Raw genomic sequence first — 14,853 nt, 5'->3', positions numbered from 1 at the left:
CTTGATGTGCCAGGGTATTTTGCACATAATGGCCTATTTAATGTTCGTTTTATAGTTTTACTTCCTTCTTGAGACTCACAATAACTTGTTCCTTTAGGAGTTATAGAATGAAGAATTTTGTCTGCATAACTACCAGAAAGAGTATGCATATATCTCTTCTCAAGAATTCAATCCCTGAAGACTTGTTCAGAATGTTTTTGTCTAATAGCTTTTTCCCCACACTACCTGGGAATTTAAAATGAAATGTATTAATATTATTGAGAGACACGAGACGATTCATGATGCATTTACTGTTCAGATTCAGAAAGGATAGAGTATGATTTTTTTTGGGAGTACATCATGTTACCTATGGTTTCTCAAGATATAGCAAAAAAGTTAACAAAGAGAGAAAATATCAGATTAGTATAAAGAAATGACAAATCACACTTTTCTAGTTCGCCTATAACTTATTAACTTAGCTGGTAACTATACCTTATTAACTTAGCTGGTAACTATACCTTATTAACTTACCTGCTTAAACCTGAACGACTGAATTTCATTTACTTGTTCATAAAGACTGGATTTTGATTTTGACACATAAGACTAAAATGTACACGCAAGACTACAATGGCAAGAGAAACAACAATAGGTGAAAAGTTTGTTTGTGTCTTTCGGCTTTTCCCGGTTAGGGGTCGCCACAGCGGAACTCCGGTCCGCTAATGATTGGCAGTAGATTTTTATGCACTGGCTTGCCTGGCCTAATGCACAACCTTCAATGAAGGAACGCCCATTCAAGCATGTCGCTACACAGAAGATGCTCTAACTGAGAATTGAATGGGCAACGTCTAACTGTGAGGCGACAACGCTACCGCAGCACCACCGTGAATGCAATGTTAAACAATCACACTTATTTTCTTCTTTTCAAAATAATAACAGAAAACCAGAAGACAGATGTGAAGAAATAGCAAGGTGATACAAAGAAGAAATAGCAAAAAAACAAAAAAACAAAAAAAAAAAACACAAAGCATTAACATCAAACAGCTACACAAGTGTAAATTAGTTTCATAACACCAAATAGCTATAGTCCAGACTTTATGAGGTCTCCAGTCACAGAGTGCAGTTCTCTATGCTGAACTTGTCAATTGTTCTCTTCTATATGAAATCACTACTAGTGCAGTTTCTATGTGAGTGTCACTTTGTTTTGAGAGTTTCCATGTTTGTGTGCTGCTGTGGAGTTATATTTAAGTTCAAGAGGTTACAGAAGATCAAGTGCCCTTTAAAAAACACTTGCTTTAATTTTATTTAATTTGTTTCATTGCAAAGTGTGCTAGTCAAGTCCTTGTTGAATTAAATGTTGGGAGGTTAATAGTGGAATACATTATACTGGATAAGCTAGCACTGTGCAAAGGAGCCCAAAAGAAGCTGTGTATTGGAGGGAATATCTAGGTTTGAGCACATTGTTCAGTTAAGGCAGGAGTAGCTGACCAGTTTGGGTTTACTGTGATTAATAACATGCCATTTTGAACCAAGCTGTGATTAGTTGGAAGTATATCACTAAACTACTGAGAAATCACATACTAAAAAAAAAAACAAAGAAAAACATTTTTTTCAGAAGCGTTTGTGGCAAACCTCTACACATCTTATCTCTACACATGCCTCCTCCAAGGATATACAAACTAAGAGAAGAGAGACAAGGCAGAAAGCAAAAATGAATCTCACCTTGTCCCTTTTCTCTGTCTTCTGCAAACCAGAAACAAAGCTCATAATATATGACATAGCCATTTCCAGTGCAATAAAACATCAGCTACATAACCCAGAGATCACCTGAATAGTTATAATTTGAATTTCTTTTTCACTGATTATTAATCAATGAAATCAACAGGACATTAGAGCTGTGGAAGTAAGGAAAGGTTGTGTAATCTCAAGTATATTTAAAGATGCTGAGTATATAAAGAGTGAAAGGGGTCATGCACCTTCAATAACATATTGTGTGTTTATGTTGAAGTCAATATTGTGCATTCTCAATTTAACATATTTGTATTTCTCTGTTTTGATGTTTCTTATTTCATTTTCTTACTATGGATGTGTGTTTTAGTCAAAATGCATAACTAAATATTTTGTTGCATGATAGTACATATGACACTGATGTAGAACAATGAAATAACTATATGGACACATCAAACTGGAGTAATGCAAAAATATCATTCATCTCTCTCATTATATATATATATATATATATATATATATATATATATATATATATATATATATATATATACATATATATATATATATATATATATATATATATATAGATCAGAAAAATCTGACTGGGTACAGGTGCCCTTTTTTAGTGGGAGAAAAGCTACAAATTATCAATCAGCTACTACAGAGACAGGGACTAAAGGTGGAGGTATCTTGGTTTACATCATAAATAAACATATCTCAAGGCTGGTCAAACAGGACAATGCATTTGAGCTTCTCCTTGTTCAAATCACCATAAGAAAAATCCAATACCACATCGTTGCAAGCTATAGGTCCCTCTCTATGACCAAGGAAACCCATACCATGTATTTAAACTTATTGGAAATACTCACCATCCAATCAAATACCATTATCATGAGCAACTTTAATTACCCCACTATTAACTGGGTATCATATATATGACACCAAACATACAGGCATAGAGATTCCTGGTTTCTGTAAACACAAACTCCCTGGACCTGATTGTTTATAACCTACAAGAGGTGCAACCATACTGGATCTGGTCTTCACTAGTACGGGAGAGTGCTGCACACCCCCTAGTGTAATGTCTTCTCTGGTAAGTTCTGACCACAAAATGGTCTCGTTTGAAGTGAAAAAAAAATGAAACCCTATCTAACCCTGGAATATTCAGGAACTATTCCCACTATTAAGTGATATTCCGGCAAAATTATAAGCCACATAAACCCTGATAACACTGCTGTCTATGCAGAACTGTTCACAGAAACTGTCAACAAGCATTTTAATAGCTGCAGAGAGGCAACTGTACCCATGAGGAAGAAGTACAGAACTAACTCATAAACAAGCCACCCTGGTGAAATCAATAGGCTGTATAACAGAAGGAAGACAATAATGGCAAAATTAGAGGGTGCAGCACCCAGCAGGATAAAAGCACTCTCAAAAAACTAAACAAATAACTCAAAGTCTACCAAAGCCAAGTATGAGGTAAATTTGGCCTCACAGGCCAAGGACAACCACAAGGCATTCTTTGGCTATGTCTACAAGTTCAAAGGTAATACACAGTTGTGCACATAGCTCATTGTAAATGGAGCCACCTATACTGAGCCAGAAGCTATAACAAACCTAATAGCTGACAAACTCAGCTCCATCTTTACCCCTCTCTCTCCATCAACCTTCACTCATCTTCTGTGAAATATAACTACCCCTATTGTCACTAGGGAAATCCTTACTGCTCACTCTAAGGCCAAGAACACTGCATCAATAGGCCCAGAAAATATCCTAGGATGCCTTCCAAATGGCATGAAATATGATCTGTCATGCCATCTGGAATTGCTATTTGACTGTAGTCTCGAAACAGGCTTCATGCCTCATGAATGGAGATGAGTAACTGTCATCCCTTTGCACAAAGGTGGGCCATTTACAGACCCTGGAAACTACAGGCCCATAAGTCTCACAAGTCTCATATGCGAAGCTATGGAAAGACTAATCATGGAAATGATCAAAAAATGACATAATAAACTTCCAGACACTGGAATTAACTCAGTTTGGTTTCATCAAGTACAGTTCATGTCTACTCAACCTAGTGGACTTCTTTGAGAAGGTCACCAAAGCAATGGATAATGGCAAAATGATTCACACTGCCTACCTTGACTTGGCCAAGGCATTTGACACAATCCCCTACTTGAGCATTGTTGATATACTAAAGAGGTTTAGGTATAAACCCTTATGTAATCAGCTGGATAGCCAGCTGGCTCATTGACAGGACCCAAGAAGTTAGAACTGGAGAGTCCACCTCTACAAAGAAGGCAGTCACAAGCAGAGTCCCTCAGGGATAGGTCCTGGGACCACTTCTTTTAGCATTTACTTGCCAGAAGTCGAGGCTAACATCAATGGCCTTTAGCTGACTAATTTTGCAGATTATTGCAAATTAGGAGCTGTCATTGAATCACTCACCAACACAAATGTTCTTCATGATGGGCTGACACATGCAAACCACTGGTGCCACAGCCATGGACTAAAACTAAATGCCAAGAAATGCATAATAGTATCCTTTGAGAAGTCATCAACCCCTGGTAACTATCATATTGATCAAGCACCCCTAAGAGTAGGCCCAGTCAGGGACTTGGAGAAAGACATAGACAGTAATCTAGCCTTTGGCCATCACATGTCTACAGTAGTGAGGAAATCATTCTATGCTGTGCAACTTATAAACAAAGGTATGGCATCTAGGTCCAAGTAAGTCATTATTCCACTGTATTCAGCATTCATCAGACCTATCACTGAGTACAATGCTCCCTTTGGTATGTACCTAACCAGGTGTATCCAACAATTGGAACATCCACAGAGGTTCCTAAATAAAAGAATACAGGACATAAGTAACTGCCTCAAGACTCTATCCCTATATTCTTTCTCCTACAGGCTGTTGAAGAGAGATATATGCCTGGCATACAAGGCAGTGTTAGAACCTACTCTGATGGACCTCCTGCATATCTGCAAAACAAGCACCACCAGAATTACCCATTCTAAAGACTTAAACCTTGCCTGTGATATAACTAGGACTACTGGAGAGACAGGTGTGTATCCTTGAGACTACCCCTTATCTGGAGCAGGCTCCCATACATGTGAAAAGGAGTTTCTCCCTAACCCAATTCAAGTGTAACTTGGACATTTGGATGGGGAAAGGGAAATTCATCCATGGTTTGGCATCTATGTTTCTAGTGGACACAAGCAGCTTCTAAATGGTTTATCTCTTAGGCCCCTGCTTGTAAATGTTTCACCTCCCAAGCCCCTGCTTACACTTATCAAGAGTATCAAAACTTGTCAGAGATTTGGGATGCATGTCTAGGTTTAGAAAGGCCCTTGTGGTCATTAGTCTATATAAAGAAGACTGTACAAGTCAAAAAAGTCTTTATTTTATGTAGATATAGATATAGATATGGACAATTCAATTTAACACAGCATTTTCCCCATAAAGTGTTATTCTTTATTATGCAAATGGTAGCAAAAAGGGAACAGTTAAAATATGCTATTAGTTTATACAAACAGGAGGTCAAACATTCAGCAGTGATGAACATTTAAGATAGTGTAAGGCACAGCTATAAAACCTACACTTACAGCAGTGCAGTACATCATGGAAGACATTTTGGTCATTAGTGGAGTGCAAGTACAGTAACAAAGTTAATGGCCAAGCACATGGTATATATGTCAAGTCTATACATTACCAGGTATACGCTAGGTGATGTTTAACATACCTGTGTGCTAATCAAGTTGAATGCAAATCTCAGGAAGGGCCTACCTCCCAAAAAATGAACAACACAACCATAAATGCAGATATACATGACTACTAAGCGCACTGTTTATTTATATGCACATGTAATGTGTCACACATAAAGAAAATAATGGCCATGCATCTCCAGGTGCAGTGTATGAGATATGTGGTAAGAGATATGGCCACACATTAGAATGAAATGTAAACATGGTAAGTTAAGCCAAAAAGTAGTGGTGCCCCAAATGTTTCCTAAAACAAATCTATGAGAAATGCATACGTATTGCTTGCAAATAAGCATCAGCAAGATGTAAATGATATGCATGAACACCTATAGCACTTAAATAGCAGTGAAAGGTAAAAGCACATACTGTTGAGGCAGCCATGGTGAGCAAAGTCCATACTGATGATGCTTGGTCATCTGTGTCACAACAACTCTATGACCTTCTAATGTTTGTATCCCACCTGGCAGAGCTGTTGCTGGGTCATTGGATAAAGGAGTTTTAGTCAAGTCATCTCTACTAATTCACAGTCTAGGCATCAGAGATTTCTTACGCCATATGCTGCATTGTCTCACATATCATAAGGGCAGTAAGGATTTACCCAGAAGTTTATCTCTTTGTACCAACTGGGGACTTAGTCCCTGCACTGCATGAATGGCATCATCTTAATGTAGGAGGACAGGCCACATTAGTGTTGATAGTAGTTAAGTATTTTTTTCTCTGTTATCTACATCACCTCATCTGATGGATCCTATATCTGCAAGCATTTGCCCACATTAGTCTGTGGCTAGGAGAGAGACCTATTGACCATTCATTCCTGCCCAGTAAGCCCTATAACCTCATCCATTCTCCGGCAATGAGTGTTGGATGTTAGTGAGTGGACCATCTTGCTTGCACTATGAAGCAGCCTACCCATCGTCTGGTGCAACAGTTCATCACAGTCTCAGTGGCTGTCGGTGATCCACTATAGGGTCCACCATGGACAATCTACCTACACACGCTGAGTCACCTGGCTTGTGCAGATCGATCTGATAGTCTGTGCTGTAAAGGCCTGTGTTCCAAAGATGTAACACCTAGTGCTCCAGCTAGGTCTTGGTGTGGTAGATCAGAACTGCCTCCCTCCAACAGGATGGAATGGCCAACGACAGCTACATACTCACATGACTCTTTCAGATGTCCAAATTGCTAACTAAACTTGGATCTCCTGGGCTGCAGTCAGTGCTTTATCCATCTACACTTTTGGAGCTGATGGGTGAGAGTAGTGTCATGCATAATGCTCCAAAGGGCAACCACCACAGCCCCTGGTTAACCAGCAGCATCACTGAGCTGACCAGCATTGACAGCTGTGGCCAGAAATGTTGCAGCATGTTTAAATCCAAGGATGAGCTCAGTGCATGATAATCTATGAAAACACATCTGAGAAAAAGTATAGATGTTATACATACAATAAAGCAATATAAAGCAAGCATTTCTACACTATCATAAAATAAAAGCACTACCTTCATACCTCCATGTCTATCACAGCAGCTACATCTTAAGTTAGCATACCCAGGACTAATTTGCAAAAGTCAAGGAGCATTAGCATTCTTGTACAGGAACACAGAGCATCCGACTAGAGAGATTGCCATCTGAAGATAATATGCCATTGGAAGATGTTGTGGAACTTTCTACAGAATGCCCACAGGAAACAGAGAATAAAAATGTCCCCTCAGTTTAGAAGAAAAAGATCTAAGGGATAAGTTGCTTGATTTAACAGAGATGGATAGACATATTAAGAACAATGAAAGGAATAGATTACAGAAAGTCATTAAGACCCAAAATGTTAGAAGTCTAATGAAAGAAATGAACACAGTAACCAAGACTATTAACAGAAATTCATATGATATAACAGAAGTAAATAAAATATATTACTGTGCAGCTAAAATAATAACAGATAAGTCTTCTCACAAAAACATAGAGCAATAAGGGCAAGCAAAATAAGAAATCAAAATTATTGAATAGATAAAACTATAAAGCAGTTAAGACAAAAAGTGTCACTGTTAGAAAAGTATAGAAGGGGGGACAGATCAACATTAATACTTAGAAAAATAGATGTAATAAAAGCTATGTGCAGTATTAGAACATACCAGGATCTATGACACACTATTGCAAATAATAAACTAAAGATATTAGCACTGGTAGAAAAACTTAGAAGATATGCAGGTAAGTATAAAGGAAAAGTACAAAACGAGCTATTCACAAAGGATTTATAGAGAATTGGGGAACAAAGCAAAAAGAATAGAAACATCACCAAAAAAGAAGAGATATAAACATTTTGGAAAAATATCTATGAAGACTGCGGCACATAACAAAGATACTAAATGAACAGAAGAAGTAAAAGAAACAGTAAGAAGTTCAAATGAAGAGGATACAAAATGAGATGAAGAATCAGACAGAGAAACTGAACCAAAATTAAGAAACCCTGATGAATGGAAAACCCCAGGCCCAGATCCAGTACCTAACTTCTGGCAAAAAAGTATTAACAACTTTGCACAAAGATTTAACCCTGAATAAAAACTACTTATATGTGCACCCCAAACAGACAACAACTTAGTTAGCAACAGAAAAAATGATAATCATCTTTAAGAGTGAACTGGCGAGCTATCCTAAAAGCTATAGACTAACAACTTGCCATCTGATGAAGAATAAACTATACACTGAGATTGATGCTGATAGAGTTTATAGTCATTTAGAAAAAAGCTCAATCATGACAATAGAACAAAAGAGTAACAAACGAAAGTCATATGGAAAAATGATCATTTGTTGTTAAATAAAGTTACAATGGAGAATTTTAAAAAGGGAAAGAATCTACATATGGCATGCATAGATTAAAAAACAGCATCCAACAGCATCCCACATTCATGGATAAAGGAGTACTTACAGATAAATAAGATACACCCTACACTGATCATTTGCATTACAGTGACCATGAAACAGTGACAAACCACTTTGTAGTTAAGTCATGACAAAGACAAATTGTTAACCTAGTGATAAAAATCGAAGGAGTGATATTCCAGGGTGACTCTGTAACTGCTGCTCTTTTGTCTTGCCCTTAACCCATTAAGCTGTTTAACTTAGGGCATGATTACAATTTGGCTCCCAGACAACATTGTTTAAAGACTTCTCAACTACTTTTTGTGGATGACATAAAACTATATAGTTCATCAGATGAGAAGTTAAAATCACAACTACAAATTGTTAGAACTCTTTAAGATGATGTAAGAATGGTATATGGTCTTGACAATGTGCAAAAGCAACATTTAAAAAGGGAAAGCTGCAGCACCAAGAAATATTAGTCTGTGATAGGAATGTGATATAAAGCAACTTTCACAGGAGGGAGTGTATAAATATTTGGGAATAGATGAAAGGTCAACAATAACACATGAACATATGAGAATAAATCTCAGTTAGGAATACTTCAGAAGACTAAAACTGCTATTGAAAACTGCCTTGACATCTGTTGTTAAAGTTCACATTATAAATCAATTTGCTCTTCCTGTTCTAACTTACAGCTTTGGAGGTGATTAATTGGCCCCCAAAAGTATTGGATTAATTGGACACAAAACAAGAAAAATGTATAATGTTTATCATATGATATATAAAAGTCACTGTATATCAATATTATATATTCCTCTCTCTGAAGGAAGTATACGCCTCCTTGAAATTGACATGCATAGATCTGCAATCATGAGACTGCATAGAAATCAACTGACCTCATCAGATCCAAACATAGTGATTGTTTTAAAATATGACAAGAAAAAGTCTAAGATGGCATATTTGCTTTATTTAGCTGAAATATTTCAGAATAAAGCAGGAATGGAAATCAAACTAAAAGTAGACAAAAACTCAAACAGCTACTAAATGTACCAAAAGCAAAAGAAAGAATATTAGAAAAATGATTTGATGTGAAAATTCTAATTCTAGTGGTGTTTGTTTTGTGAATATGTAGCAGTTACATCAAGACAGGATTGTGGAATGCATTGTAGGTTAGTATGGATTGCGTCTCAGTAGTCTATAGAAGACTAAGTACAGGGACGGAGCTTTGAGGTGGTCTGTACAGGACATTATTTACACCCTGTATTTTTTTTAGTGAGGAACCTCTGTGGCAGCCCCAGCTGTTGCATGCTTCAGAGTGCATTGTACTCAATTATTGGTTTAATGAGGGCTAAGTCTAATTGGACTGTTATCTCCTTAGAAATGGATGGCATGCCCTTACTTATAACTTGTACCATATATTAGTATTTTGTCAGCACCATGGACACATGGTGATCATAGTTCCTCTTACTGTCAGCCTGAGTTTTCATGTCCCCTACTCTTAGGGCAGTGTTGTCATTGTTGGAATTTACAGGGTGGTTGTCTTCTCAAAGGGTATATATAATTATGCATTTTTTGTACTCATTTTAGGCCATGGCTCTGGCACCAGTTATTTGTCTGTACCAGCCCCTCCTGGAAGATAAATACATCTTTGACAGATTCTGTGATTGCACCCAGCTTACAGTCATCAGCAAATTTTCTTGCCCAAAGGCCCTCTACATTTGCCTTGACTTCAGAGAAGTATATTCCAAACAGGAGAGATCCCAGTACTGAGCACTGTGGGACATCAACAGTAACAGGCCTCTTAGTGGAGGTTCCCCCTAACTTCCTGTGTCCTTTCCATGTGCCATTTGACTATCCATTGGGTGACATAGGGATTTATGGCTAAATCTGTGGACTTGTGTATAATACCCAAGTGAGGTACTGTGTCAAATGCCTTTTCCAGAATGAGGTAAACAGTAAGCACTATTTTGCCCTTGTCTGTGGCTCTACTGGATTTCTCTAAGAACCCCATCAGGTTTAGTAGGCATGACATATCCTTCATGAAACCAAATTGAGATGGATCTATTGTTTGAAGATTTCCATTGTCTTTGTTTATCAGGTCCTTAATAATTCTTTCTATTTTCTATAGTCTTGTAAATAAGACTACTCAAACTTCTGTGCCTCTAGTTTTCTGGGTCTGTTGATAGTCCCACTTTCTGTAGTGGGATGATTGTTGCTGTTCTCCATTCACTCGGAATGAAGCCTGCCTGAAGGCTGTGTTTGAATAGATATTCTAGTAGGTCTGGCATGACATGTTTCAAACTATTTAGGAAGCATCCATGGATATTATCAAGATCCATCAATGCAGTGCTTTTAGCTTTGGGGAATGCAGTGATAACCTGTTCTTTAGTGATAGCTGGAGGAAAATATAGATGGTATTTCTGGAAGGATAATTAGAGGTGATAAGGGGGTGAAATTGGAACTAAATTTATCTTCCAGTGCATTTGCTATATTCACCAATTCAGTATAGGGAGTTCCAATTACTGTTAGCTCAGGATACTTATTTGTGTTAGTTGTGAGTTAGCCCTTAAGGTTGCCTACATATTTGTAAAATGATTTATGGTTATCCTTATCCCAGAGAGTAATTTTGCCTTGAAGTTTGCTTTGGTGGACTTGATTAGTCCCCCCAGGTGCTTACTGAGACTGATGAGGCAATTTTTGTATTTTGATCATAGCTCTTCCTATTTTTGGACAGGATTTTCTTTCTCTTCTACAACCTATTAATACTGGGGGTCCACCAAGTGGGCTAGTTTTTGGATTCCATCTTAAGTTTAGTTTATAACTTATATATAAAAGGCCCTTATCCAACCAATAACTCTGTTTAAATGTCCATATGTTATTCTCACCAGCTTTGTTGTTCTGTTAATCTCCATATTTTAACATTTATCTCCATCTAAGCCAGTGGCATGATTACTGCTGACTAATGGCACCTTCATCTGGCCATCTATGACTCCACTCTATCTTTTTTGAGACCACAACCAAAATTCCATCCTTTCTGGAACAGCCATATTCCAGAACCTCAATCCTCTCACAGCCTCTATTCCCTGGATCATGGACTCTCTCATTTTGCTCCTGTCAGATTCAGATATGCCATGAGTATTAACCCCTTCCTACTAAATCACCTATCTAATCTCTCCTTCAGTATCTCTCTTCCACCTTCCTTGCAATATCTAGGAAATGATGCACTGCACTGAGCCAACAACTCTTCCGAGTTGCTTACACTTCAACTTTCAGGGCACTTAAAGTACAGTCTATCCAGTCCAGCTTGCCCATGCCATCTTCTTTGTCATCCTTCCTTCTCTCAAGACTCATATCTGATATGTTCCTTTTTGTAGATTACCACTCCACTTCCATTTCAGCCTATTTATCATTTCTGAACAACTTATAACCAGGCATCTCAGTGCCTCACTATTTATTGTCTCTGGATCAAGTGTCTGTGGGAATAGTAATGTTCACTGCCCCATTCTGTGTCACTGGTCAGCACTCTCCAATCTTCATAATGAACCTATTTGCACATTAATACTATCCACTGGTCCAAAACACCCTCGTTTGCTCCTCTTCTGTGTTCTACATCTGTATCTGCCTTTTATCTCCTGCTAAATACCAGACTCTGTCTTCTGCTTCTGTGACAATTTGCATCACTCTCCTCCCAATTTAGTTTAAAAGCTCAGTTATTGCGACATACCTTTACAACCCAACATTAATCAACCCTCTCCCTTCTGGGCTACCATAGAGTACATTCCTTGCAAATAACTGGTCCCTCACAGGTCTTTCACACGTTCCTACTCCTGCAATATACCAAAGTATGTCTTCTGCTTCTGTGACAGGCTCTCACACTCTTTTCAATTTAGTTTAAAAGCTCAGTTATTGTGACATACCTTTACAACCCAACACTAATCACCCCTCTCCATTCTGGGCTACCATAGAGTACGTTCCTTGCAAATAACTGGTCCCTTGCATGCTTCCCACACCTTCCAACCAGACCCAAGTGATTTCTATTTGATCATGGATGCTGTCAATCATTATTCTACTTCTTCACACAATGGCCATCTGTGTATGTAATACTCCTGAGAACCTACCTTCAAACCTTGCTCTCTTTCCACTATCTCCCTACTGCATCCCTGGATTTGCTTGCCTCAGCTTTGTCCTGTGAGAAGTCATTGATGCCTGCATGTAATATAACATGTATACCACCTGTATTAACTTTGAAGTCTACTCTCATGTCTTGCTAATTCTATGTCCAGAGACCAGTTTCACTAAAATCTGGTCTCTACTTTCTCTCTTGCCAGGGCTCTTAACGCATTCAAGCCTATAGCACCTGTTTGTATAATTCTAGATAACACCCATAGTGCCTTATGTTGTCCAGATCTTTTTTGGCTATAGCTTTTCTAACTAAGTGACTTACTAGCTAGGAATAGGCAGTTTTAGAAAGTGTAAGGAATTGTTATCAGAATGAGACTAAGATTGTTACACTAGGACATCCTGCAGTACAGAAATTAATAATCATTTGCCACTTATTGTTCATATTTTCATACTTATGTTCATATTTTAATAGCTGAGCAAGAATTACATGCTATTGAGGGGGTATGGTGTGAAATACCACTGTGGGAGAGGAAACTTCATTTTCAATGTCCATTTCTATCACACTTTACTGGAAATACTGCTAGTTGTTTATTAGTAATTATGGAAATAAGCACTATTTCCATATGTAGTTAATATGTCAAAAACAATTGACTTACAATAGGCATTAGGTGAAACCTCACTTATTGTTGAAGAAACTAATTGATATTTTTGTTGTAAGTTGCACCATCTTATGAGATATTCAGCATATTGCTACATATATTTTTAAGAATATGTTTTCATTTATCTGAAATATCTTAATTAGCATGCACTCAGAGAGAAATTCCTTGCTGTCTTATGAAAGCTTATGTCTGGTTAACAAAACTGTTTTAACAATGTATGTCTAGGTTGTATATTTTCCAAGATTTTACTATTTATTTGTGGAAGTTTAGCAAAAAATATAATTCTAGGTGTTTACGTATTATAATATAGTATTTATGAAAAGACTGCACTGACTATTATCACTGTAAAGAATTCTTACTAATAACACTGCTATTTGCACAGTTTTAATAGCTTGTGTTGTTCACAAAATATTTACATTTGTTTTTCTTATGCTTTTTAAGCTGATTTTCAGAAAGTGATCTGGCATGCAAGGATGTGTGTGGGCTGTTAGAGGTATGGCATTCTACAGCACATAAGTGTTAATGAGTTAATGTCATTTGTGATGGAGTCTAATTTAACCATATCTTTTTATTTAGCTTTACAATAGCTCTCATCTCTTTCATTTCCTGCTTCATGACACTGCTCCTCCTTTATGTAACTTTTTCCTTGTCATGTCAAAAACCCAGAGCCCTTTATACTGCATGCCTCCTCTTTATGATGCACCTAATCCTTCTGACAGCCATTATGTTCCCTTCCTATAAGATGTCTCACCCTTTCTGCCTTTCCTGCTCTCTGACCCTCACAGCTGAATAAGTGTCTTTCCTTCCTTTCTCATATCTTCTTTGCTGTCCTTCTGGTGCAGATTTTTATCCTTCCTTTACCACTTTCACCTGCTTTCTGCCTCTGTCTCTCTACCTTGGCTCCATTCTGACATTCATTGTGTGTTTATGTCTCTCTCTCCCTCTTTCGCTTGTCTTACTACCATTCCTCTGACAACTTCAGCCCAATGTCCTGCTTTCCTTTCTTTGTTTTCCATTACTTATGACTTTATTACTGTTTAGTAGCCTTATATTGCAGTCTTCATTCTATTTCTATTCAGACTTTTCTCATCTGACTATCTAGTCTACTTTTACAATGGCTCCTGTGATGCTCAACTGTCCTCAATGAGACTCCACGTTGCCTGTCATTCCAAATTTCCCAAAGGCAAACAGCAACACCACATCACAAGCATCTTCAAAATCTTCTCTCCCCCTGATTTCTTTCAGTGTGTACTTTTCCTTTGATAACATTTTTTTTGGATTGCCCACTTGTTCTGTTTTTTAATAATTATCTTTTTCCATAAGTGTATCTTTTCAAATCCTAGCCAGGCCTTTTTTTCCAGGTTTTCTCCTTGTTCTGATGACACAAACTGAAGTTTAATTATGAGGAGGGGACAGATAGTTATCATTTAATTTACTTTAAGATTTTCTCCTTGGATCAAAAAATTAACCAGTCCAAGTAACTTTATAATGAGCAGCTTCACAGGTCTTTGAGAAGTAGACAGCCAGATCACACCTAGATTCTGCTCATATGGGACAAACATATACACAAGATTTTTGACTCCAAAATTTAGAACAAATCAAGAGTCTGAGCAATCTAAATAATAATCCCTTATCTATCCAAACATTCTGTACTAAATCTAACTGAGAAAATAAATCTGCATTGTCTACAAACATAAATCATTATATAGTGAACTGTTCAGTTAGACAAAATGTAAACGCTAAGGCG

Source organism: Protopterus annectens, chromosome 4.part0 (assembly GCF_019279795.1).
Source record: "Protopterus annectens isolate FY-2018-M chromosome 4.part0, PAN1.0, whole genome shotgun sequence".
NCBI lineage: Eukaryota > Metazoa > Chordata > Ceratodontiformes > Protopteridae > Protopterus > Protopterus annectens.
The sequence above is the reverse complement of the archived record's forward strand: the minus strand, read 5'-3'. Positions refer to the sequence as shown.